General features: G+C 38.3%; 1 long non-coding RNA gene and 1 pseudogene across 1 annotated transcript; one reads left to right on the forward strand and one right to left on the reverse strand.

Annotated features, from left to right (window-relative positions):
- Window positions 1-2,483: 2,483 nt before the first annotated feature.
- Window positions 2,484-4,183, reverse strand: LOC139457223 (uncharacterized; annotated as a pseudogene).
- A 14,533-nt stretch (window positions 4,184-18,716) lies between these two features.
- LOC139457703 (uncharacterized) lies at window positions 18,717-25,059 on the forward strand. Its single transcript, XR_011652621.1, has 3 exons — window positions 18,717-18,811; window positions 19,095-19,178; window positions 24,648-25,059. It is a non-coding gene; the product is annotated as an uncharacterized lncRNA (long non-coding RNA).
- The last annotated feature ends 643 nt before the right edge of the window (window positions 25,060-25,702 follow it).

A 25,702-nucleotide genomic window follows, 5' to 3' on the forward strand; every position in this document is an offset into this window, starting at 1 on the left:
GGTGCATATGCTTCGCAAATCCTCCAATCGACCGAAATCTGCATGACAGTTTACGAACCGGATTTCGATTTCGGAGCGCGATTTTGATTGAACTATACATAGACTCGTTAGTCCAGCCAACATGTTGGTTGGTTGGATGGTTGGTTGGTTGGTTAACGCTGCACTCAGCAATATTCCAGCTATATGACAGCGGTCTGTAAACTATCGAGTCTGGACCAGACAATCCAGTGATTAATATCATGAGCATCGATCCACGCAATTGGGACCGATGACATGCATCAACAGTCAGCGAGCCTGACCACCCGATCCTGTTAGTCGCCTCTTACGACAATCATAGTCGCCTTTTACGGCAAGCATGGGTTGCTGAAGACCTGTTCTACCCCGGATCCTTACGGGCTATGTGACTAAGAACTAATCAAAACTAAATAATACACCGAAATAACCCATTATACTTAATTCATCAGGTGGTAAGGCTTGGTGGCCAGGTCGACTGCGTGTCATCGTTGTCCGATGGCGTGGGACGTGATCACACTATCAATCACTGGTTTGTCTGACTCAGACATGATTATCTACAGGTCGTCCCGATAGATTCTGGATATTGTGGACAGCACATGAGCGAACGCACAATCAGTAAAAAGTATCTTCAAATCTACGTGTTTAGTCAGTCCCGGCCCAATTGATATAATCAGGAACACCCACTGACAAGACAAGACGATACCATGTCACATACCGTGGAGACGTGACGTGACGTACACCCCACTCAGACACGATGTACGATGTCGGAAACAAAAAATTACTCTGAAAACATTAATATAGATATTGTTAATCCTGATATTTCAGAGGCGCTACGTACCGTGGAATACAAATTTGATTATGCTAACGACGGAGCCCAAGAATCTTCTGGATTTTTTCAAATTGATCAATATTAATTTCATCAGAACACTTTTGCTTTGATGCAGGCATTGTGGTTGGAGACATGTATATTTACCTCTGATAGTAGCTTAAAAACTCATTTCGGATTTGTTGCAAAATTTTTCATTTCCGGACTTTTCTTGAACAAATTATTTTTCGAACAAAATTGTAACCAACTCATACCAAACTTTATTGACTTTTTTCCATTTTACGTGTTTTTCAACGTTTCCTAAGCCAAAGGTGATATCGCTCATCACCTGTCAGTCATATACTGATTGGTTGATCATCTTGGGACTGACACGTAAAGATCCGGGGTAGAATAGGTCTTCAGCAACCCACTCTTGCCGTAAAAGGCGACTTTGCTTGTCGTAAAAGGCGACTAACGGCATCGGGTGGTCAGTTTCGCTGACTTGGTTAATGCATGTCATCGACCCCCATTGTGTGGAACGATGCTCATGATCTTAATCACTGGATTGTCTGGTCCAGACTCGATTATTTATAGACCGCTGTCATATAGCTGGAATATTGCTGAGTGCGTCGTTAAACAAACAAATTATTAGGGGCTACTTTTACCTTTCTAATCATCACTTCCATGAACACTGCACAATTCCACACAGAAAAAAACATTTCTGTGGGTGTATCTGGTCTGACTTCTATTATCAAGGGCTCTGATGATGGCAGGTGTGACGGATCTAGGGGTTCGATTAACCGGACATGGTGTCCCAGTTTGCAAATCCATCACAAATAAGGACAGAACAGGATATCCTTGTCAAAAATAACAATATCAATTTATTTACATCGATTAACAACTCAATTTAGCCAGCATACTATATTTATTTAAATTACACAATAAATATACAAATACAATACTGGCGCTAAAGATAGCTTTGTTGCAGCGTGGTTGGCTACGTTGAATACTCACAATATATCAGAATTACTGCGAGCCAACTGTATCCATCCAATCCTCTAATCACAGCTGATATCGATCTAACGGGATCTAACCGTAATCCTACCTTGGCGTCACGGCCACAAACAGATCATCGTCTAAACAATATTTAGCCATTCAGGACAAACTGCTTTGATACATAGAGGCTAATTCATGCTTTTTGTCGAATACGATTTATATTTCGTCGAGTGAAGCCTCAAACCCCATATTGTTTCGAGATCGAAGACCGAGAAACAATATGGGGTTTGAGGCTTCACGAGACGAAATATAAATCGTATTCGACAAAAAAGCATGAAGTAGTCTATATTTATTATATACATCTCCCATTTTTACATATTTTGAATTGAAATTTAGTCAGATCTTTCAACTACAAAAACCACGATGATATTTCTCGCGACGTGACCTGCTCACATACGACCTGTCGCTTTTACTACGATTAAGTAAATAGTTCACTCAATTTATACTCATTTCAAATTGTCAAAGAAAACGAAATACAAATGTGAATCAAAAACATTGATTCAAATTGGCATTTTATCAATTTCTTAATTTTTTATTGCATACAACTCATTGTCCAAACAATGTTTCGCACCAACGTCAATGCGTAGGAATACATAATAATCCATAGTCAGCTGATGCCATATTTCAAGATGATCTTGTCATTATATTGCAAGCATGGTCTTTTCAATGGTGGTAACTCGTCTTCACATGTGTTTGATGTTGTCGCATTTGCAGAGTGTTTTTCGGAGGACATTGATACATTGAACATGTCAGGTGATAGACATATGTTAACATTTCCGTTGATTGTATTTCCAGACAACAAGCTTGTCAGAAAATGTTGATTCTGAAGGCGGTTGGACACAGATTGCATCGCAAATCCACCCTGCATTGGTGCCGAGTCCGGATTTCGATCAGCTGTTGTGACTGTGCTGCTAGCGGTGTTACTGTTTGACAGAATGCGAGATATTCCCTTCTGCTTTTCAGTATTCATACTTGAGTAATTATTTATCGAATTCACGTTTTTGTGGCCTGAAATTTAGAAAACAAAATAATTCAAAATAACATTTTATCCATATTTTGAAAGATGAATGAATGATATTTGTATTTCTCTTAAGAGTATTTTATTATTCATTTGGTATTTCATTACTTTAATGTCTTAAAACAACAAGTTTATAGGATGAGGCCAATAGAATTTTCAAATGTTTATTTTTTTTACCGATATATGTTCTCATAATATTCAAAACAGCACATTTTAGCCATTGATATTATTAAAAAAGGAAACTAAATTTGTTATTGTTCCCTGACTTATTAAATAATTGTAGATAAAATTAATGTATATTTTCACTTCAGTGGAATACCAACCTTCAAAATTTATTTCTAAATATGTTTTTTCCATATAATTTTGTTGTTTTAATATATGTAGTATAAATATTTCATAAATTCATTTGTTTTTGTGTACAGCTGTCATCTGACCAGATATCTGAATGGTGTCATTAGGAGAAACGCCGCTGTCTGTTAACTTCTGGACCAGGTGCTTCCTAATACTGAAAAAACCCAAATGATTCAGGTATATTCAATATCATGCCATTTATTTGATAAATATATATATATATATATATATATTACCTAATTTATTTTGACTTACTTTATGGCTGATTGTCATTGTATTTCCCAATATTATATTTAAGTGTTTATCCAAAACTAATATAGCTATTGAATATTTACCTGTATGGTGTCAATCTTTTGTCATCAGCTATGTCAGCACCTTCTGTCATAGCCTTCATAATTCCATATAGCTTGTTGACACCTAGTGAGGCATTTTTGTACCAGTACGACTGTTCCTTCCTGTTGTTATTGACTGCTAGAAAAAATGGACTGTCTGGTGTACAAGAGGCTGGTGGTCGTCTTAGTCTACAATTTATATGCATTGACAGGGCATCTTTCCAGGTCTTCTGGTGTTGCATAGGCTCTTGGTTTTATTTGCCGTTTATTTTTAGGATTATCCCCAGATCTTGTTTTTGTTTGTCGCTCACTTATAAAGATAAGATACTTATTTGACTCCCCATTGTAAATTTCTGGTTTCCTTTCCGGTTCTCATGCCGAAGTTCAGACAACAAATCATCCACATGGTGTGAAGGAGGCTGTGAGAGTTATCACTTGCGAGGGTCTTGGCATCGTACATGGCATCAATATCCGTATCTGACAGCTCTCCAGGAGCCTTGGTTTTGTTGCCCTACCCATTGATTTAAGTTCTTTTTGTTTGCATTTGAGTGTTTCTCTAGATCTTGCAATTGTGATATCTAAAATGATGTTAAATGTAGAACCCATTTGTTTCAAGTATCTTTGTAGGGAAGATTGGTAGCTTTTTAGACTGACTGGTTCATATTCTGAACCATCATTCTTTTTTACTGACAGAAAAAATCTTGACAAATAGGAATCTAAAGATACTGCATCGATTTCTTCATTTTTTTTCTAGTTTCCCCCTCAACCATCACTAGGTACTCACTGATAATTCTAATGTCTCTATCTGTCTTCTTTCTTGTGTTTTGATTTTCCAGATCTCGAAGAAACCTTGACACATCATCATCACTGATAGATGGATACTTTTTATTACCAAGTATGCTGTAATCTATTACAGATAATAAATCATCCACATCATCTCTCTATGTTGTCGCTCATTTTGGCTAGCAGACGATCCAAGAGATGTAACCATGAAAATATGTCCCTTTGTATCAAAGGGAAGTAACTCGAGATGAAAGTAGTTCCGGTCCAAACCTTATATTTTCACTGCAGTGAAATCCCATTTTTCAAATTTATTTCACAATACTATTTATATTTTCACTATATATCTCATACTTATGTATATAATAAAACAACGTCTTCATTAATTTAGCACAGTTATTTAGTGAAACGAAATGTAATATAGGTTACATCTATGTAGGCTCTTTTTAATACTATTAGTGCTCATTTAATTATTTTTTTAAGGAAATAGAGTTGTATAGTAAATTTTGTTAATTTGTTTTGTATAAAATAAATTACTTTTTAACATTAGTAGAATAAATTTATATCTTTGATTGTTCGTGGCTGTGTCCTCGAAGGGGGTTAAAGTAGTGTAAAATTATTGTCCCCCTGTGAGGGGTATCGTAAGGCCATACCATTCGAAGTATGTTATTCCAACTATAGTTTTAATTGTAGAATATGTGTTATATTTGGCTAAATTTGTCAATAATTGCCAACACCCGAAGGGTAAATCCGACTGGGGTCCATGCAGGAAGCTGAAGTACTGTAAGTCCCCATGGTCCCTTGTATGGTGATCTACCTTCATGTGCTGGCGATCTATAGCCCGTTTTTATAATGTTAATGTTATGTATAGTGCTATTCATTTTATGATTACATACTAGTTTTAAATACATTTCTGTGATAAGTCTAGTTATTTTACTGTCCTACGTTGGCAGGTTTTTATATTGGTCACTATGTATTTATTATGTTTAACCTTTGATAGTCACGATATGGCTGAAATATTTACAAGGCTGTCATGCCAGTCATGATCAGTAAACGTGTTTACATGGAATGTGTCGTGGTTGCATTGAATTACGCATTCACCTGTCCTGTTGTGCTCAAATACATGAATCATTTGAAGCGTTTAAGCCACAAATTAGTTATCTATTTCGTGAAAGTCGGCGAAAATAATTCAAGAAACAACTCTCGGTTATATCTTTATATTCACTAAAAGTCCCCACGGTCCCCAGTATGGTGGCCATACTTTGGTTGCTGGCGATCCCCAGCTCGTTTTTATCATGTTTTCTTCTGCGTAGTAATATCGTTTTATCGTTCAACACTAGTTTTAATTATGTCTGTGATACTCTAGTTATTTTACTGTCCTTTGCTGACGGGTATTTTAGAAAGACTACACGTATTTCGTATGTCTGTTTAAATTGTTGCAGTCACGATATGGCTGAAATACTGCCGATGTGACTGTCAGTGTTAACTCACTCACTCACTTCAAGGCACTTGTTGAGGCGTTCTGGTCTCCGTGTATATGTTTTGGGTTCGACAGTATCCTACCAGTGCTCGTGGATTTCACCGAAGGACTAAACGTCTAAGATCTGCATCACTTAAGGATTTCCTCCCACAAATGGCATAACTGAAATGCCTTTAAAAAAGGTTTAAGCCTACCTCTAATAATCACTCAAAACAAAATTGTTGTTTTTCATTAAAACGAAAAAGGTGTCTGTCCCATACGAACGTTTAAAAAATCAGTTTAGTAATAGAGCTTTTTCTTTTGCCTCTGAACTTTATTGACGTTAGCTGTTGCAATATTATCATGATATTGAATCTGGAAGATTGAAGCTTTCTATATTTGTGTAAAAATTATATCGCTGATGAATTCAATGATCAGCTATATGACGGCGGTCTGTAAATAATCGAGTTTGGACCAGACATTCCAGTGATCAACATCATGAGCATCGATCCACGCAATTGGGATCGATGACATGCATCAACCAAGTCAGCGAGCCTGACCACCCGATCCCGTTAGTCGCCTTTTACGACAAACATAGTCACCTTTTACGGCAAGCATGGGTCGCTGAAAACCTATTCTACCCCGGAATCTTCACGGGTCGTACACTGATAACTACAAGAATTATGCATCAAGTATATGCTATGTGTTGTTTCCACATGTCTTTGGTTATTTATGGAAATTTAAAGCAGGATGATATAAATAGCAGGTTGATGCATGTCATCGATCCCAATTGCGTGGATCGATGCTCATGACATTGATCACTGGATTGTCTGCTCAAGACTCGATTATTTACAGACCGCCCTCATATAGCTGGAATATTGCGGCGTTAAACAACCAACCAACCAACCAACCAACCAAGTTATCAGTGTACAAATGCATTTTAAAGAAATAGATCGTCCTGCCCTTCGACACGCTTTAAGTGGTGTTTTAATGTGTTAGACAAAGTAACGAGTGTATTAACCGCATTCTCCATACACTATAAATTTTGGTATCTCGGGAGCCACAATAATCTTCCGCATGCAATTATATGTACACTTTCTAGTTTATAAACCTGCGCCTAAAACAACAAGTTCATTGATGTTGGCTGATGAAGCGAGCCTGACCACCCGATCCTGTTAGTCGCCTCTTACGACAAGCATAGTCGCCTTTTACAGCAAGCACTGGTTGCTGAAGATCTATTCTACCTCTGATCTTCACGGGTTGATGGCGGTATGTAATAGGACGTGTCGAGCAGTTGTTTCAATCATTAAAGTTTGTTTGTCGTTTAACGCCGCACACAGCACTATTCCAGCTATATGACGGCGGTCTGTAAATAATCGAGTCTGGACCAGACAATCCAGTGATTAATATCATGGGCATCAACGCAATTGGGATCGATGACATGCATCAACCAAGTCATCGAGCCTGACCACCCGATCCAGTTAGTCGCCTTTTACGACGAGCATGGTCACCTTTTACAGCAAGCATGGGTTGCTGAAGACCTATTCTACCCAGGATCTTCACGGGTCCAGTCATTAAAGACCAGGGGTATTCGTGATTTTTTAACCTAACCTATTATGGCAGATGGGTACAGTTCTTAAAATAACAAGAATATAGCACACTGGTAAAACGAGGATGACACACGAGATATGAACAGCTTTTGAATAGTGGCGTGTCAAGTGGAGGGCGGGTAAAACGACATGGTCTTAACCTTGGGCACAATTCGGCCTCAGCGCTCACACACTGAGCCGGATACAGGTCACGGGACACTGGAGCATCCTCGTATCCCGGATCTTGTATTTACGTTTGTGGGGTGTCTTTGAAACATTGCCTCTACATTGTGGGGATGCCAGCGTTCACACAGGACGATCTGAAGGTACGTTCGCAATTGTACGAGAATATGAAAACTTTTATACATACATACATGTATTTCTCTTTTCCTGTCTGCCACCTAGCTCTCTCTATCTTTAAAGTTTATACGAAAACTTCAGTTTTAGTTATCCCAACTTCCGAGTGTTTTGTTTGTTTCTTTGTTTGTTTCTTTGTTGTTTAACGCCACACTCAGCAATATTCCAGCTATATGGCGTGGGTCTGTAAATAATCGAGTCTGGACCAGACAATCCAGTCATTCATATCATGAGCATCGATCCACACAATTGGGTTCGATGGCATGCATCAACCAAGTCAGCGAACCTGACCACCCGATCCCGTTAGTCGCCTCTTTACGACAAGCATAGTCGCCTTTTACGGCAAGAATGGGCTGCTGAAGACCTATTCTACCCCTGATCTTCACGGGTAGATATAAAGAGAAAAAATAGTAGCATTATTAATTTGAGTGTGATGGAATTTTAAACATCAGTTTAGAATCAGAAAACATACAAAGCAAGGCCTATTGAAAATAAGAATGAGCAATATCTATAATCGTATGATCATAGGCAAGGCAAACTGGATTTAGATAATAATACAACCATCATAAAAGCGATTGGTATGAATATATTGTTTTCAATTTGTAAGATGAAAGATTGCAGAGTGCATATGTATCCTTGAACAGGTATTTAAACTAGGAGGACCAGACGAGGGAAAATATTTGATAAAAGTGTAAAAGAAACAGGCACTGACAAATTATGTCATTAACTACATATTATACAATGTTCAAAATACAAGAAACGGATTTGAAATCACTGCAAAACATTCGGATACTCGTAAGGGTTCATTTGTGCAGGTTGTATAAATAATGGTGGCTATTTGCTGCCAATGACTATAATGATTACATACATATCAATAATGATAAATAATAGATAGATATCATTATTGCATTATTAAAGTTTCAAATATCCGGAATTTTTTTTATACACATCAGCGCATAATAAATGTTAGTTTGAATACCTGTTCAAGGATACATATACCAACTGCAATCTTTCATCTTACAAATTGAAAACAATATATTCATACCGATGGCTTTTATGATGGTTGTATTATTATCTACATCCAGTTTGCCTTGCCAATGATCATACGATTTTAGATATTGCTCATTTTTATTTTCTATAGACCTTGCTTTGTATGTTTTCTGATCCTAAACTGATGTTTAAAATTCCACCACACACAAATTAATAATGCTATTATTTTTTCTCTTTATATCGACCCGTGAAGATCCGGGGTAGAATAGGTCTTCAGCAACCCATGCTTGTCGTAAAAGGCGACTAACGGGATCGGGTGGTCACGCTCGCTGACTTGGTTCATACATGTCGTCGATCCCAACTGTGTGGATCGATGCTCATGATATCAATCACTGGATTGTCTGGTCCAAACTCGATTATTTACAGACCGCCGTCATATAGCTGGAATATTGCTGAGTGTGGCGTTAAACATCAAACCAACCAACCAAAACCAATCTCTTTACATCAATAGATATGGCCATTGCACAATGTTATAAATTCATGTGATGTTTTTGTATAATTGTCCTTGTGTATTAGTATTAGTTTTAGATTACACTACCCGGGCATCCGGGGTAGAATAGGTCTTCAGCAACCCATGCTTGCCGTAAAAGGTGACTAACGGGATCGGGTGTTCAGCTCGCTGACTTGGTTGACGCATGTCATCGTGTCTTTCGTAAAACAAACCAACCAACTAACATTTTATTTCTATGGTGAATACCCCCAGATTTCTAAGTAAGTTTTCTCTGTGATAGTTGGGAAAATAAAGTTGGTTGGTTGGTTGGTTGTTTAACGCCGCACTCAGCAATATTCCAGCTATATGACGGCGGTCCGTAAATAATCGAGTCTGGACCAGACCATCCAGTGATTGACATCATGAGCATTAATCCACGCAATTGGTATCAATGACATGCATCAACCAAGTCAGCGAGCCTGACCACCCGATCCCGTTAGTCGCCTTTTACGGCAAGCACGGGTTGCTGAAGACCTTTTCTACCTCGGAATCTTCACGGGTCTGTGAAAATAAAGAATATGAGAAGAAAATATTACATTGAATATAACAACATCGCTCATAAGACAGTGTTTAGGTATATATGGGCAGAGTACAGATGGCGGCTTGAATAGTCAATTATTCTATAGGTACAGTGTGTATGTTCGTTGTACCATCTTCCTTTTTGAGTAGTCATAACGGGAATATTCATACTGTGATTGAACCATTTCAGTTATATCACAGCGTGTCAGCTTGATGTGGGGGAAAGCCCGAAGTGATACAGGTCTTATCAATTGTACGAAAAACCTTTCAAATTTATGTTCCTTTCCAAACTAAATCCAGTTTGAATTTATCAATTATGTTGAATCCTGAATTTTATTCTGCGAAATTAAACATTAAAATATATATTCCAGTTTCCACGGTCTGATACAGCTGTGTGAAGGTTTCTTTTTGCTTATTCACCTCGAAAAATTCGTTTCATTTCAACACGGTCAAACGTTTGGTTGTGATATGAAAAGAGGAATTTGTCAATCATTTTGTATACAAATAATATTTATCTAAAGGTAAACCTTCAATATTTACTTCATGTACACTGTAAGAGGCGAGGCATTAATATACACTATGCCTGTCTCTGATGACCACTGTATCAATGGACTTCCCACGCTATAGTTGTGAAAGAAATTGTTTGGGGCGTACATCAATGGTCATGCCCGAGTGATGAGTGATGATGTTGGACAATCGGCCAAATACCTGGTAACCTGCCGGATCTTATATACCTACATAGTGTACCGATTCTTCCCCGAAATCACAAGTGCTTAATTCAAGTTCACTCGGCGTCGATAAACACAGAGATTTATCCTTACTTTGCCACCACACCTCATGTTTATACAAGCACAGGGATCATTAAATATTCGCTTCCTCTTGGGAGCCATCACAATTCCTTGGACCGCCTCCATGGTCTAGTGGAAGAGCGTCCTCCTGGAGAGCGGAAGGTCCGGGGTTTGATCCCCGACCGCGTCATACCAAAAGAGTGAGTGAGTGAGTATGGTTTTACGCCGCTTTTAGCAATATTCCAGCAATATCACGGCGGGGAACACCAGAAATGGGCTTCACACATTGTACTCATGTCAGGAATCGAACGCGGGTCTTTGGCGTGACGAGCGAACGCTTTAACCACTAGGCTACCGGACCGCCCCACATACCAAAAGACATCAATAGATGGTACTTGTTGTTACCCTGTCTGGCACTCGATTAAGGGGTTAGAACAAAGACTGGCGGACTCGGAGTCAGTATTGTGTCTGAGTGGGGTATTCATGTTGAACAGCATGGTATCTCAATGCACTATAAAATCTGCATTAGTCCAAATAGTACAAGCACACGCACACACACACACACACACACACACACACACACACACATGCACGTAGCTATATAAGTGCAATAATATGGACGCGACTTTAACCCCCGTCCCACCCCACCAGAATCATGCTTATGATCATTCGCGACACTGAAATCACCATCAGCTATGTTCTGACAGGTGGATGTTTGTCTATAGGGTGTATGTGTTATTTGAGTATTTTGCTTGAATGACATGAATATGAAGAACACATATTCTGACATTATTAAATGGCATTTTTCATTATATACTCTTGAAAAGAAGTAGAAAATCATGTACTATAAATGTCAATACCAAATATTAGAACAAAAATTAGTGTTGACGACAGACATCCGATGCAAGAACGTTCACGTTACACGGCCTGTCAAATCAAAACAAAAAGCAGTTTCCATTTTCCGGATACCTTCGGGATACCTCCGGACAATTACCCAAAATGCATCCGGGTATCCGGTGGCGGATACCTTGCATGATACCATATCCGTGGTATCCGCTACTGGACACCACAGCGGAAAGCATGACTCCTGGAATGCGGGTTTATGACGATCAACCTCGTTCAGGACGTCACAGGTCAAGGAAATCGAGCTAAAATCAAATGGCTGCAAACTTTCATCAGGCTACTGGAGTACGAGTCACGGATTTGAAATCACCAAGATAAAGCTTATCTCCATGCTCGTGAAGATTCCGGGGTAGAATAGGTCTACAGCAACCCATGCTTGCCATAAAAGGTGACTATGCTTGTCGTAAAAGGCGACTAACGGGATCGGGTGGTCAGGCTCGCTGACTTGGTTGATGCATGTCATCGATCCCAATTGCGTTGATCCATGCTCATGATGGTGATCACTGGATTGTCTGGTCCAGACTCGATTATTTACAGACCGCAATCATACAGCTGGAATATTGCTGAGTGCGGCGTTAAACAACAAACCAACCAACCAACCATGCTCGACAGACACGTGTTGTGCCGCCCCTTACAAATCTTCATATTGCGGACAGACGTCTATGGCGTACACAACGTCCAAAACATGTGTAATCGTCGCTGGTAACGTGTCATGTTTTCCGATGAGTCCCAATTCACTTTGTACTTCCTTGACGCGAGGTCGTGTCTGGCGACGTCGAATGAACATCAAGTCAATGTCAACCTGAGACCCAATGACAGATTTGGTAGTGAATCGGTTGTGTTGTGAGGTGGCATCTCTATACGACTGGGAGAACCCCACTTCGTGTTGTGCAAGGAAGGGTCACCGAATATATACTAAAGGGACAACATACTGACACCCTTTGTTGCCCAGACCTTTCGCCCATTGAACACGTCTTGGCCATGAAATGGAGACGTGTAGTCAGTGTCATAGGCCGCCGACCACGTTTGCTGAACTTGGCTAGGCGCCGCGAGAGGAGTAGAACAGACTCCCTCAAATCGCCATTGGAAGACTCATGTCATGTCACGCAGTATTTTTGTCGAGTGAATGAATGTTTAACAAATCGTGACGGTTTTCACGCACTACTGATAAAAAAAGTCAGTTTGAAATTTCCCAGCTTACCCTTGTCGTCCTTAAAGATAGTTGGGAGCGGTCGCCCGAGTTTGATTCCCGACATGGGTACAATGTGTGAAGCCCATTTCTGGTGTCCCCCGGCGTAAAACCTCACTCACTCACTCATGAAGATTCCGGGGTAGAATAGGTCTTCAGCAACCCATACTTGCCGTAAAAGGCGACTATGCTTGTTGTAAAAGGCGACTAACGGGATCGGGTGGTCACGCTCGCCGACTTGGTTGATACATGTCATCGATCCCAATTGCGTGGATCGATGCTCAGGGAGCGGTCGCCCGAGTTTGATTCCCGACATGGGTACAATGTGTGAAGCCCATTTCTGGTGTCCCCCGGCGTAAAACCTCACTCACTCACTCATGAAGATTCCGGGGTAGAATAGGTCTTCAGCAACCCATACTTGCCGTAAAAGGCGACTATGCTTGTTGTAAAAGGCGACTAACGGGATCGGGTGGTCACGCTCGCCGACTTGGTTGATACATGTCATCGATCCCAATTGCGTGGATCGATGCTCATGATCACTGGATTGTATGGTCTAGACTCGATTATTTTGCAGACCGCCGTCATATGGCTTGAATATTGCTGAGTGCGGCGTTAAACAACAAACAAAAACTCACTCAAGATCGTTAGGGGCCATAACATCTATTGTCATACTTCACTACCGGTTGTCACGTGTTTCCAATCGTTCATTATTATCATTACTGGAAACTAATATGTCTTACTGCTTTTGAAATTATATCATATTTTAATTTCATAAAGTTATTTCCGAGTATCCCCTTCTGTTTTAGCGAATAGTAATATAGGATAGTAGTCACATATGATAGTAGCTATATAAGATGGGGTAGTTTTGTGGAAGTGTAAAACTGTTAAATGTTGAGACGACCCCTGGTGTCTGCTAGTGTCCTGCAATCACCACGCATGACTGCTTTACCTAGGTGATGGCAAAATGAGGAGTCAAAAATACAGAGCCTTGAGGGTACTCTGACGTACTGGTAGAATAGGTCTTCAGCAACCCATACTTGCCGTAAAGGCGACTATGCTTGTCGTAGGAGGCGACTAACGGGATCAGGTGGTCAGGCTCGCTGACTTGGTTGATATATGTCATCGATCCAATTTGCGTGGATCCATGCTCATGATGTCAATCACTGGATTGTCTTGTCCAGACTCGATCATTTTACAGACCGCCGTCATATGGCTGGAATATAGCTGAGTGCGGCGTTAAACAACAAACAAACAATGTCATTTTAAAGGTCAAGTTCTAAATTAATTAATACATAAGTAGTATTAGAAATGCTGTAAATGCACATACAACTTCCATTACTGGTTCTGGGTATGGTTGGTTAAGCCTTATAGAATATACGAAGAAACAAACAAAAAATGTACAGAAGAAGATCAAAACAGCTGCTCCCTCTCAAAATGGAGAAGCGGATTATACTGTGGACTCAATCTCAAGTGAGTGAGTGAGTGAGTTGGGTTTAACGCCGCTTTTAACAGTATTCCATTTATATCACGACGTGTCGGCTTAATGGGGGAGGAAAGCCCGAACTGATGCAGGTCTCAGACGTTTACCACTTCGGTGAAACCCACGAGCACGGGTATGGTGCTGACAAACCTAGAAACATAATCGGGGTGAACCGGGATTCGAACCCACAATCATGGGTTTCTGGCGTGCCTAAGGGACGCAACTCTGCACAGAGAATTGCGGCGCCTTAGACACATAGAGGTACATGTATATAAGGAAAAGAATTTATGGTCGTTAACTTCTTTATTATGAGGAACACGTTTCTGAGTGTATACTTTCTCTACGAAGCAGAAAACATACTAGTTTATATTTTCCAGTTAGAACAACAAAAGTAATACGATAACAAAGAAGTTAACCTCACAAGGGAAGCCAACAGTTAATTTGCGCTGATAGGTGATTAGCAATGGACAAATAGAACAGTTAACAGCCTCCGGGCTAAAAGCAGGGGCACCAGCAACACAAGTTCCAACCCCAGAGGATGTATAATTGTATATACAAGATCCCTGGAACCGTGGCCACCAAGACATTGGTAAATTCCTCAGATCCCTCGACACCAGACTCAAAGAACATCAGACCTCAAACAAACAAACAAACTAGACCTGAAACCCTTGTTTAGTTTCCACCTTTGTTATTTAATTACTTTTGTTGCTCTTACAGGTACATATATATGTTCTGTGCTTCATAGCATTAATTCACCTGATGAAGGAGTAAGTATATACTCCGAAATGTTGTGTTCCTCATAATAAAGAAGTCGACATCCATAATTTCCTCTCTTTATGTGTATCTCTGTATGTTTGTCCATATGCCATTCAAAGACCACACAAGAAAACATGGATGCAGAGCATCAAAGTTCCCCGCCATATGTGATGCCTGACAAACGCATAATTATGATGTTACTGAAAGGCATGATGGAGCATAATTATTTTAACCACAAATAACACAACGCTGTTGTGGAAAAAAAATATTATTTATTTTGAGTATTGGGCAATTCAGTTGATACATGTGCATAGGGTAGGTCTATTTAAAAATAGTTTCTTGTTTAACGCCGCACTCAGCAGTATTCCAGCCATATGACGGCGGTCTGTAAATAATCCAGTCTGGACCAGATCATCCAGTGATGACACCAAGAGCATCGAACTACGCAATTGGAATATGATGTTATGCATCGACCAAATCGGCGAGCCTGACTACCCAATCCTGTTCATCGCCTCTTACGGCAAGCATGGGTTGCTGAAGACCTATTCTTACCTGGGTCTTTATTTAAAAAGTAGATCGAAGGAAATGGAAGCAATTTCTGACACAAATGTAAACATGTGGAAATAGTATCAAAACTGCCAACATTGGCAGATGCACATACTCAAATAATAGATCACATTCTTTTTACACTTGGCATTTGGTTATAATAATGTAAATGAAAATACTAAAGGCTCTATATGGCAAAAATAAGTCATACTAGATAAGGTCTTTTTGTCACAACCACAGATGCACATACTCAAAATATTATCACGTAGTTGGAGAACATTTCAATACCGGGACTAATCAATTTCGGAGATTCCTCGTCTCTTGTTTTACGTTTTTTGGTCAGTTTCTTTTTTGTATTTCTTTCTTTCAAAGAATAGTAATTGTGATCATGATGAGTTGAGTTACTTGGGTTTTTTCTATGTGCTGTTTTTTTATCCAGTGTCAGTAACTGTTGTGGAATGTGGTTTACTTGTAACAATGACTGGTTTGAGTTCATATGATGATGATTGATTGGTTTGTCGTTTAACGCCGCACTCATCAATATCCCAGCTATATGACGGCGTTCTGTAAATAATCAAGTCTGGACCAGACAATCCAGTGCCTAATATCATGAGCATCGATCCACGCAATTGGGATCGATGCCATGCATCAACAAAAGCCTGACTATCCGATCCCGTTTGTCGCTTCTTACGACAAGCATAGTCGCCTGATATACTGTTACACAGCAAAAAAATGCAGTTTCCGGTATCCGGATACCTGCCAGATACCTCCGGACACTTACCCAAAACGCGTCCAGGTATTCGGGGGCAGATACCTTGCCGGATACCAGATCCATGGTATCCGGCATGGACACCTCACCTGAAAGTATGCCGGCACCGGATACCTCACCGGATACCTCAATCTGGGTGTCCAAGGATCCGGCACTGGATACCAAGGATCCGGCACCGGATACCTCATTCTGAGTTTCCAAAAACATGTCACAATTTGGGGGGTGCATTTTGTTCAATTAAGTGTGAAACACCTAAATTTATATTGGAAACTAACCAAAAAAATTGAACATTGCTGAAGGTATCCGGCAGGTATCCAGATGCAATTTTTCGAGATGCCTTATTTCTGGTAAATAATGTTAGTCTGGGCATATCAGATAGCTGTAGTAATATTCTGTGTCATTTTAGTTGTAAATATCCCCTTAAAGTTGAGATCTATGGGCATGTAGTTTTGGAGAAGACAATTTTTTCAATTTCATCTATAATTCTCTTTAGATGTTAAGCTGTTTAATGAACAAACATAAGTTCTAATACATGTATGATGATATCCTTAAATTTCATGTTCAGACTTCCAGATTGTTCTGAGTGAAAGTATAAACTCATCGACTGTGTGCTCACTTGGGCCTTTGGTCCTAGTGAGATGATAATATGATTATTTGTAAAGGTATACGTACTTGTTACGAGCATACCAGCTTCATTTAATTTTGAAACACAATATTCCTCACTCTGAGGGTGACATCTACCAGATTTCATCACACTACAGAGAGCTGTTCCTCAGTTACTGTGAACATTTTTACTGAAAGACATTGAAAGCTAATTTGACCTTCAATATCAGTTTCAACAACAACTGTAAAGTGCTTCATTCAGTGTAATATTGACAAACATATGACAATGATATACAACTATGTGTATAAGAGTTATTTAGATTTCTGCAGGAAAAGGCACATTAGAGAACAAGAGTCATCAGAAAGATGACATATCCCTCCGGCAGCTGTCTGTAAAGTAACCACTAGTAAATGTGCAATTCTGTATGTAATGAGTCAACAGTTTAAAGTTCTTTAAGAAGCATACATTGTTTACCCACAAAAGATCCACCATGGTCGCATCCATATGAATGCCAAGTTTCGATCAAATACACTGAATGGTTTTCGAATTCTGCCCCAGAAACGAACCTCATCCCCAATTGAGTCTATGTCCAACTTCATTCCATAAAAATTTAAAAAAATAAAAATTATAAAAATCCCAAAATATCAAAAGGCACCACTTAAGTATGTATGTGCCTGATAGCTTTGCCAAGTTTCGATCAAATACATTGAATGTTTTTCGAATTCTGCCCCGGAAACAAACCCCATCCCCAACTGAGTATGTCAAACTTCATTCCATAAAAATTTTAAAAAATAAAAATTAGAAAAATCCAAAAATATCAAAAGGCACTACTTCAGTATGTGCCTGATAGCTTTGCCAAGTTTCGATCAAATACATTGAATGGTTTTCGAATTCTGCCCCGGAAACGAACCCCATCCTCAATTGAGTCTACGTCCAACTTCATTCCATAAAAAAAATAAAAAATAAAAAAAATAAAAAAATATCAAAAGGCACCACTTCAGTATGTGCCTGATAGATTTGCCAAGTTTCGATCAAATACACTGAATGGTTTTCGAATTCTGCCCCGAAAACGAACCTCATCCCCAACTGAGTCTATGTCCAACTTCATTCCATAAAAAAATTAAAAAATAAAAATTAGAAAAATACAAAAATATTAAAAGGCACCACTTCAGTATGTGCCTGATAGATTTGCCAAGTTTCGATCAAATACACTGAATGGTTTTCGAATTCTGCCCCGAAAACGAACCTCATCCCCAACTGAGTCTATGTCAAACTTCATTCCATAAAAAAAATAAAAAATAAAAAAAAAAAAAAAATATCAAAAGGCACCACTTCAGTATGTGCCTGATAGATTTGCCAAGTTTCGATCAAATACACTGAATGGTTTTCGAATTCTGCCCCGAAAACGAACCTCATCCCCAACTGAGTCTATGTCCAACTTCATTCCATAAAAAAAATTAAAAAATAAAAATTAGAAAAATACAAAAATATTAAAAGGCACCACTTCAGTATGTGCCTGATAGATTTGCCGAGTTTCGATCAAATACACTGAATGGTTTGGGAATCCTGCCCCGGAAAAGGAAGTGATTACGGACGGACAGACGGACGGACAGACAGACTGGCTGATCGCTATATCCCCCCGCATTATATGCTGGGGGGATAAAAAGTAAGTGTATGACCTTTTGCCAACTTCTATCCCTGCCCTAAGCTGGGCCCCCGTCTCTAATATCACAATATTGTTTGGCGCAAGTTGACGACGCGCATAGGGAGCCGGGAACCAGTTAACACGACATAAGCTGGTTCCCGGCTCTCTATGCGCGTCGTCAACTTGCGCCAAGTTATATAAGAGACGAGGCCCAGTTTATACACTGAACACGATCGGTCATTTCGTCAAAATTGGCCAAATATTGAGATTGCAGCTGAGGTCATGCTGGCAGCTAAAGTGACACATTAAGGTAAGGAATATGTGAATATTACAATGATCACGTATTAAAGTAATTTACCACATGTAAGCCTGTGACACATTAACTTGTATAGCCAACATGTAAGTAAATGTATAATTATTTTTTTATAGGACTAGTAGTCTGTCTATCATATGTTAGTATTTGCTTATGTATATAATGTAGAAATATGTTTACTTTAACTGGATAATTTGTATGCTAATGTGACTCACTGTCTTATTTCATAAACTCACTTTACTCTGTGAGAATGATTAATAGCTTCAACATATTTTTCCAGATGTGAAGAATCAAGAACAGCTTTAATGACAGCGAAGTTTTGCATCAGAGATCATCGTGAAGTGGAAGATAAGACATTTTGAGGGTATGAACATTTTCACTTGAACTAGTTGAACAATAACCATGATGACAACTTTATCATGGGGGAATTTTTGGTGGTGGGGTAGTCTAGTGGTTGAAGCGTTCACTCTTCGTGCTGAAGACCCAGGTTTGATTCCTGCCACATAGCTGCGATATTGCTGAGTGTGGCGTTAAACATCAAACAAAGCTAACAGCCGCATACTTACTCACGTGGGGATTCCAGGTTGAAGTTGGTCCCCATCAACATGATCAACCTATGCTAGTTGTAAGAGATAACTTAATGGATCGGCTGATCAGGCTCGCTGACTTGGTTGATCCATGTCATTGTATCCCAATTGTGTGGATCGATGCTCATGATGTCAATCACTGGATAGTCTGCTCCAGACTTGATTATTCACAGACCACCGTCATATAGCCGGAATATGGCTGAGTGCAGAGTTAAACAACAAACACCAACATGATTCTACAACCTGCTCTTGTAGATACCATTTTGAGGATCCTACACATAACTTCTTTTCAGGTCTTAACTATTGCAATATGTTCTACTACATGTGTTTTAAGCCAAAAAAAATTACAATGAACTTGATTTGCAATCAAGCCGATGGCTTATCTAAATGATGCTCAAATACAAAATAAGTATTAATATTAATACTAATTCTATACTATTGCAAACTATCAGTTGAGCAATAATGTAATCATCTGATAATAAGTAGATAATGAAGGAGAGAAGTCCATATTGATTAAATCTACCAGATTCTGAGATAAATGCACGTATTGATTGATTTATTTCAATGTTTTCCTGTACATCATTTTCAACAATTCCCTATAAAGCTTTCTTATTTCATATCCATGCTGTATAATAATACCTATTAATTCTAATAATAGCATAATTTGGACACACAAATAAGTAATGAATGTTATTTTTATAACAAGTGCCACACATGCGGTATAGGTCATTTCACATGAATCAGTTTTATGTGAATTTAAATCACTACAAGCTGATCTGAATCATGAAAGGATATGACTTCGATTCTGTGAAAATGGAAATTCTAAAACATCTCCCAATATTAACCATGCTATTACAGAATCTATTCACTTGTATGTAAAATATTTTTGAATAATTACATCCATCTAATGACTGTTTGTATGTGTGATATGCCAGTAGAGGTATATGTGTACAAGCATGTGCATACGCGTAAAAAAAATATGAATGTTTGGCTAGGTACCAGTATATGAATGAGTTGTTTTGTTTGACTTGTATATTAGCATCATCATAGATTCAACAGACAGTTTATGTATATCAAATGTTAAATGTCTTTGTAGGGAGAATTGCATATCAAAACTGTCATTATTTTAAAACTGATGAGTAGAACTTTATTAGAACTTTAGTAGAAGTATCTGGCATGATACATTTCCTTGGTCCACAGAAACATGTTACCAGTAAACTGACTTGATAAGTAGCATAGCAGTCAGTATGGTTGGAAACTAACTGAGCCGTCAGTACTCAATTAAGTAATTAACAGACAATTGCTAGTGATAATACCCACCTGACACTAATTGCCCTGTTAATCCCTAATCCACCATGAGTTGACATTGCTAATGAGCTGTTGTGAGCGTAACGAGATGATAAACATCAAAGGTGGGGCAGGCTTTGATCATGTGTTCTGTAGAAGAGATTATGTCACTTGTTTAATGTTTATTTAGGATTAGCTACATCCCTTGATGCTACCAAGACCATACTTGAGATTATCAGACAGTTTGTGTGGATACAACCTGATGTCTCAACTGAACTTATTGGATTCTGCCTTGTAGCAAACTATGTGTGTGACAAGGACTTTGACCACTCTGTGCAGATGCATAACAATGCATAATGAACTTGGGGTATGATTCAATTATGTCACACAAGTCAAAGATGGGTTCCACTGTATTTAGAAACAGACGATAGATGCAATACTGTGTAACTTTATAACAATCAAATGAGTATTCAAATAGGAATACACATATATTTACAATTACCCTTGAAAAGTTCCAAAACCAAATAGAACTACATGTACTTCTTAAAGGGGCACTGATCTAACGCCATTCCCCGGACTGGTTGTTGCCTTTGTTATTGTTTTTTCCCCCGTGAGTACCCGGATGATACGCAACGCAACTGAGCGTGACCAGAGACTGGGCTACCGTCTGCAAGGACAGCTAAATAAACTTGGAGGCTGGAGGCAATATTTGTTTTACGCATTTTTGCATAAACACTGATTGGTTAACTGTGATCTATAAAGATTCGACAAAGGGCGCATGTTAAATAATTTCTTCAGCCTAAACAAACAGACAAAAAGAACGGCGGAGCTCATCGGAAGTCGTCATTTGGAAATACCCCAGATGGTTATAGTTTAATACTAAAAAAAGTATCCATGCAGTGAAAGCATTTTCGGATTTCGGATTGTGTAATACGATTACTACTCCCTTGTTGTCATACACGTTTTCTCGTATAACCCTACACTTGTGTATTTGTCGTCATTCACTTGATGCTCAGTTAATGAATTTATTACAGGTACAATTAGTGGTAGCACCACTTAGATTACCTGACAAAGGTTCTCATTTGGCATTTATTGTGTCTGGGGTAATTATTCAATCTAAATCCAGGTTTGAAGTGAGGTTATGTAATATGCACGTGGCAGCCCAGCAAGAGATGAATGATCAGTTGATTTACTTTTTTTGTAAATCAACGGATCGTTCCTAGTCATCAAAGGATTAACAGAAAATACGTTGATTGATTAACCACTGTGGATATGTCAAAAGTGAGTGTTTACATGTCTAGGTTTACTAAAACAAAGGGAATCCACTCATATCATGGCGTGAAGTGCCGATGTAAAAACAACATACAATTTGTTCAAAGGGTTAACTGATAATACGTTGATTGGTTGCTCATTGTTATCAAACTCAATGGATTTTTTAGGAACCGTCGACGTAATGAAAATAGTTGTCACGTGGCCTTTCTCAGCCGACCCTTGAGACTTGACACCCGAAACGATATATATCTTTTAGAATACTTGATAGTTACAGAGACACGTGACATCGAATAAGTTATTTTGTATAGCTGCAGACGAGTGGGATATTATTCCTTTGTGTGGATATTCACGGATACATTCCTCGAATAAGGAAGCTGCCTATTTATACACATAAATTTGGTAAGTTGTAATCATGGTATTTGCATTTTGTTTTCCTTCATTTAAACCGATTCGTTCTTGTTTTTCTACCTCTTGGTTGGGAAATTCTTCAATGCGCGATAGACGTTTTTTTCACAGGTCATTTCCTTTGTAAGCGTGTATAGATTACCGTCAATTTGTAAAATGTGATTCTCTCAGGCATTTTTTAAAATGTGTAAATATTTCAGTCATTTTGAATAAAAAATATGTCCAGATTAATTAAGACGATCAAAAGGGCCTACAAACATCACAACAGATTATTATGTAGGATTCGAAGCCAAACAACAACTTTTCAACGTGACATTTTCAGTCTCTTGGTGATGACATTAAACATCAAAATGATTGGAATTCGTTATCATAATAATACAGATGGAAATGTTTTTCAGTCACTTTGTAAAATAACTGAATATTTAGGCGTTTAATAAATATGTTACACATTTTGACAGTAAAAAAATATACACACTATCAAAACAGCAATGCTCAGGTGAAATATTTACTTTGTGTTGCAAGTCAAAATAGTGTAAACGAAAATCGCAAAATTACCAAGCAAGTGACTTATCAAAACTTCGTCACCATTACCGATGCTACCCACAAAGATGCCTACATTTCCTTATTATCTCGAAAATTGTATTTCATTTTGTTGATCAATGTGACCATACGCTCTTATTACTACCGGTATCCATAAAAGTGACTAATGCGCTTACGAATGGCGCAACAGAGGTCGCGAGCTAGTCTAGATTTCTGCTCTACATCCGGGTACTCACTGGGAAAAAACAATAACAAAGGCAACAACCAGTCCCGGGGAATTGCGTTAGATCAGTGCCCCTTTAGATTATGATTACACTTGACCAATATATTTGGCAGTTTTTCCCGTTATTGTTAATCTTAATTAAAGATAGGATAAATGATGAAAATATGATAATGATTTTACTCATGATTAATCATGGGCGGATACAGCTTTTTTGAAAAGGTGGGGAGGGCGGGTGCACAATTAAGATCTATTTATTGCCTTTGGTGGTAATTTATACAGAAATAAAAAGGGGTGTGTGCACCCCCGCCTCTGTATCCGCCCATACTATTGCCAGTAGCCGAATTAAGGTCCCTTAAATGTAATATACATAGTTTTTAGTCCATTGTTCAGGTGGTTCTTTTCAGTTGATTTTTTTGTATCAGTGTCTATTTTGGCCTACCAATTAATGGTAGATATTAAATATCAATAATAAGTGAGATAATTATTTTCAATATGGCTCCCATTGCAACTAAAGCAAGGAACGATTCAAATTAATCCTGATTCAGCTGCTACATTGAAATGTATTTGCTCCTCTAATCTGTAATTCAATCAGTTGTATAGTGACTTGATATTTGGCAAAAATATCTGTTGTATGAAATCCTAATGTTACTTACTTTTGTATTTGAGATGATATTTGTATTTGGTAGCCTAGTGGGTAATGCGTTCTCCGAAGCACTGGGTTCTGTTCCCCACATGAGTACTGTGTGAAAAGCCCATTTCTGGTGTCCCCACAGATATATTGCTGGAATATTGCTAAAAGCTGTGTGAAACTATACTAACTTGCTCACTCATTATATACTATTTTGAGATCACTTACATGACTTGTGTGATTGAAAGTTTTGATAATTATGAATACCGTATTCGACGTAATAAGTGCCCAGGGCGCTCTCAAAATTTCGTGGTTTATGCTGGCAGCCTGAAATGTTTATGTAGGACAAATATATTTTTCCATAATTTAATTCCCCATAATTAAGGGTGCATATCACACACGAGTGTGTATTATATGCAAATAAATAAGTCTTGTATACATTGATCAATTGGAAAGGGTGCTAATTGGGATTGTTCACTAGCCAATATATTAGCAAATATTCCCGTGGGCGCTTATTAGAGCGAGGCGCTTATTACGTCAAATACGGTAGTTCTGTTTTTATGTATAAGAACCTATTTTATGCAATTTTGCATTGCCTTGTTTACCCTTCCTTATATTTTGATGTAATGCAAACATTTGAGAAAAATTCAGGTGAGCCTTTTGGCACTACAGGAAATGTTTTCAGAGGATCAATTACAATTTTGTATTTTCTGTAAAATGTACTGTTTGCTATGGCTTTTTTACATTGGTTAACATGGTTTGGTTAACAGTTGCTTGATAAAATTGTCATTACCTTACTCATTGAGAAACCAACCTATACCCTTTGTCAATATATGTGTGTTTCTTATATTTTTAAAAACAAGCTTTTAAAGTTGTTATAAATTGTTTCAGGTACCTGGATTTCACAATGACACCAGATCAGACAAGTCATACAAAGGACTCTCCGGATGATGAATAATCCTCCCCAGAAAAACTAACAGGTTCACCTCAGAAAGTGATGATTCTGAATGAATAATGCCACATCAGTGTGATTCTGTAGGTTGTTGTATTATGACATTAATCAAGTCAAAAGGAATTAATACCACAGCAGTGAGACTATGTTTATGTGGTGTACACTGATGCTGACTATACAAATCTGAATGACTTTTGTGGTTTACTGCACAAACATAATTGACTTTAGATATTCTTCTACCTTGAAATTCTTCTAAGATTTGACTAATTTGTTTATTTAGAAAATGGCATTGAAGCATCTGTTTCTGTTTTTGAATGTTCTTGCAAACACCTCTGGTTACAGAACCAATGACATGTCATAAAATCAATAAATATGATTTTTTTCTCTGAACAAATTTTTTGTTTTACTTCTTTAAGAAATATGATATTGATCATTCATAACATAGGTGCTAACATATATCAAATATACTAATGCCCTGAATGTTTTCCTACAATACAGCTCACTGAACGGGTTTTTTAGTTCCATGTCAGTAGAAACATTACATTGATATTATTATGCACCCATTTGGGTTAATGATATTCTGTTTCAAACTTCAGTGAAACTCGTCTGTCAAGATGTAACAAGTACTGATACAGTTCCAAAATAATCTTTTAATCTAACCAGGAACAAAGGCCCAAGTGAGCACATAGCCAATGACTTTCATTATTTTGTCAGAGTGAGTATGGTGTTATGCCACTTTATGAGCAAAATTCCAACAATATCATGATGGGTGACACCAAGCAATGTACCGATGTGGTGAATCGAACGCTTCAACCACTAGGCTAGAACAAACTGGGAATATGAAGATGTAATGTAAGGATACCATCATACCAGGACTGAATGCTTTTCATTTAATACGCTGAACATCTAAAATGAAATATATATGAACTTGCAAAATGTTTTCACCAAAAGTACATGCCCATAGATCTCAACTTTAAGGGGATATTTACAACTA

This window comes from Haliotis cracherodii, unplaced genomic scaffold, assembly GCF_022045235.1.
Source record: "Haliotis cracherodii isolate W230 unplaced genomic scaffold, xgHalCrac1.p SCAF_12, whole genome shotgun sequence".
Lineage (NCBI taxonomy): Eukaryota > Metazoa > Mollusca > Gastropoda > Lepetellida > Haliotidae > Haliotis > Haliotis cracherodii.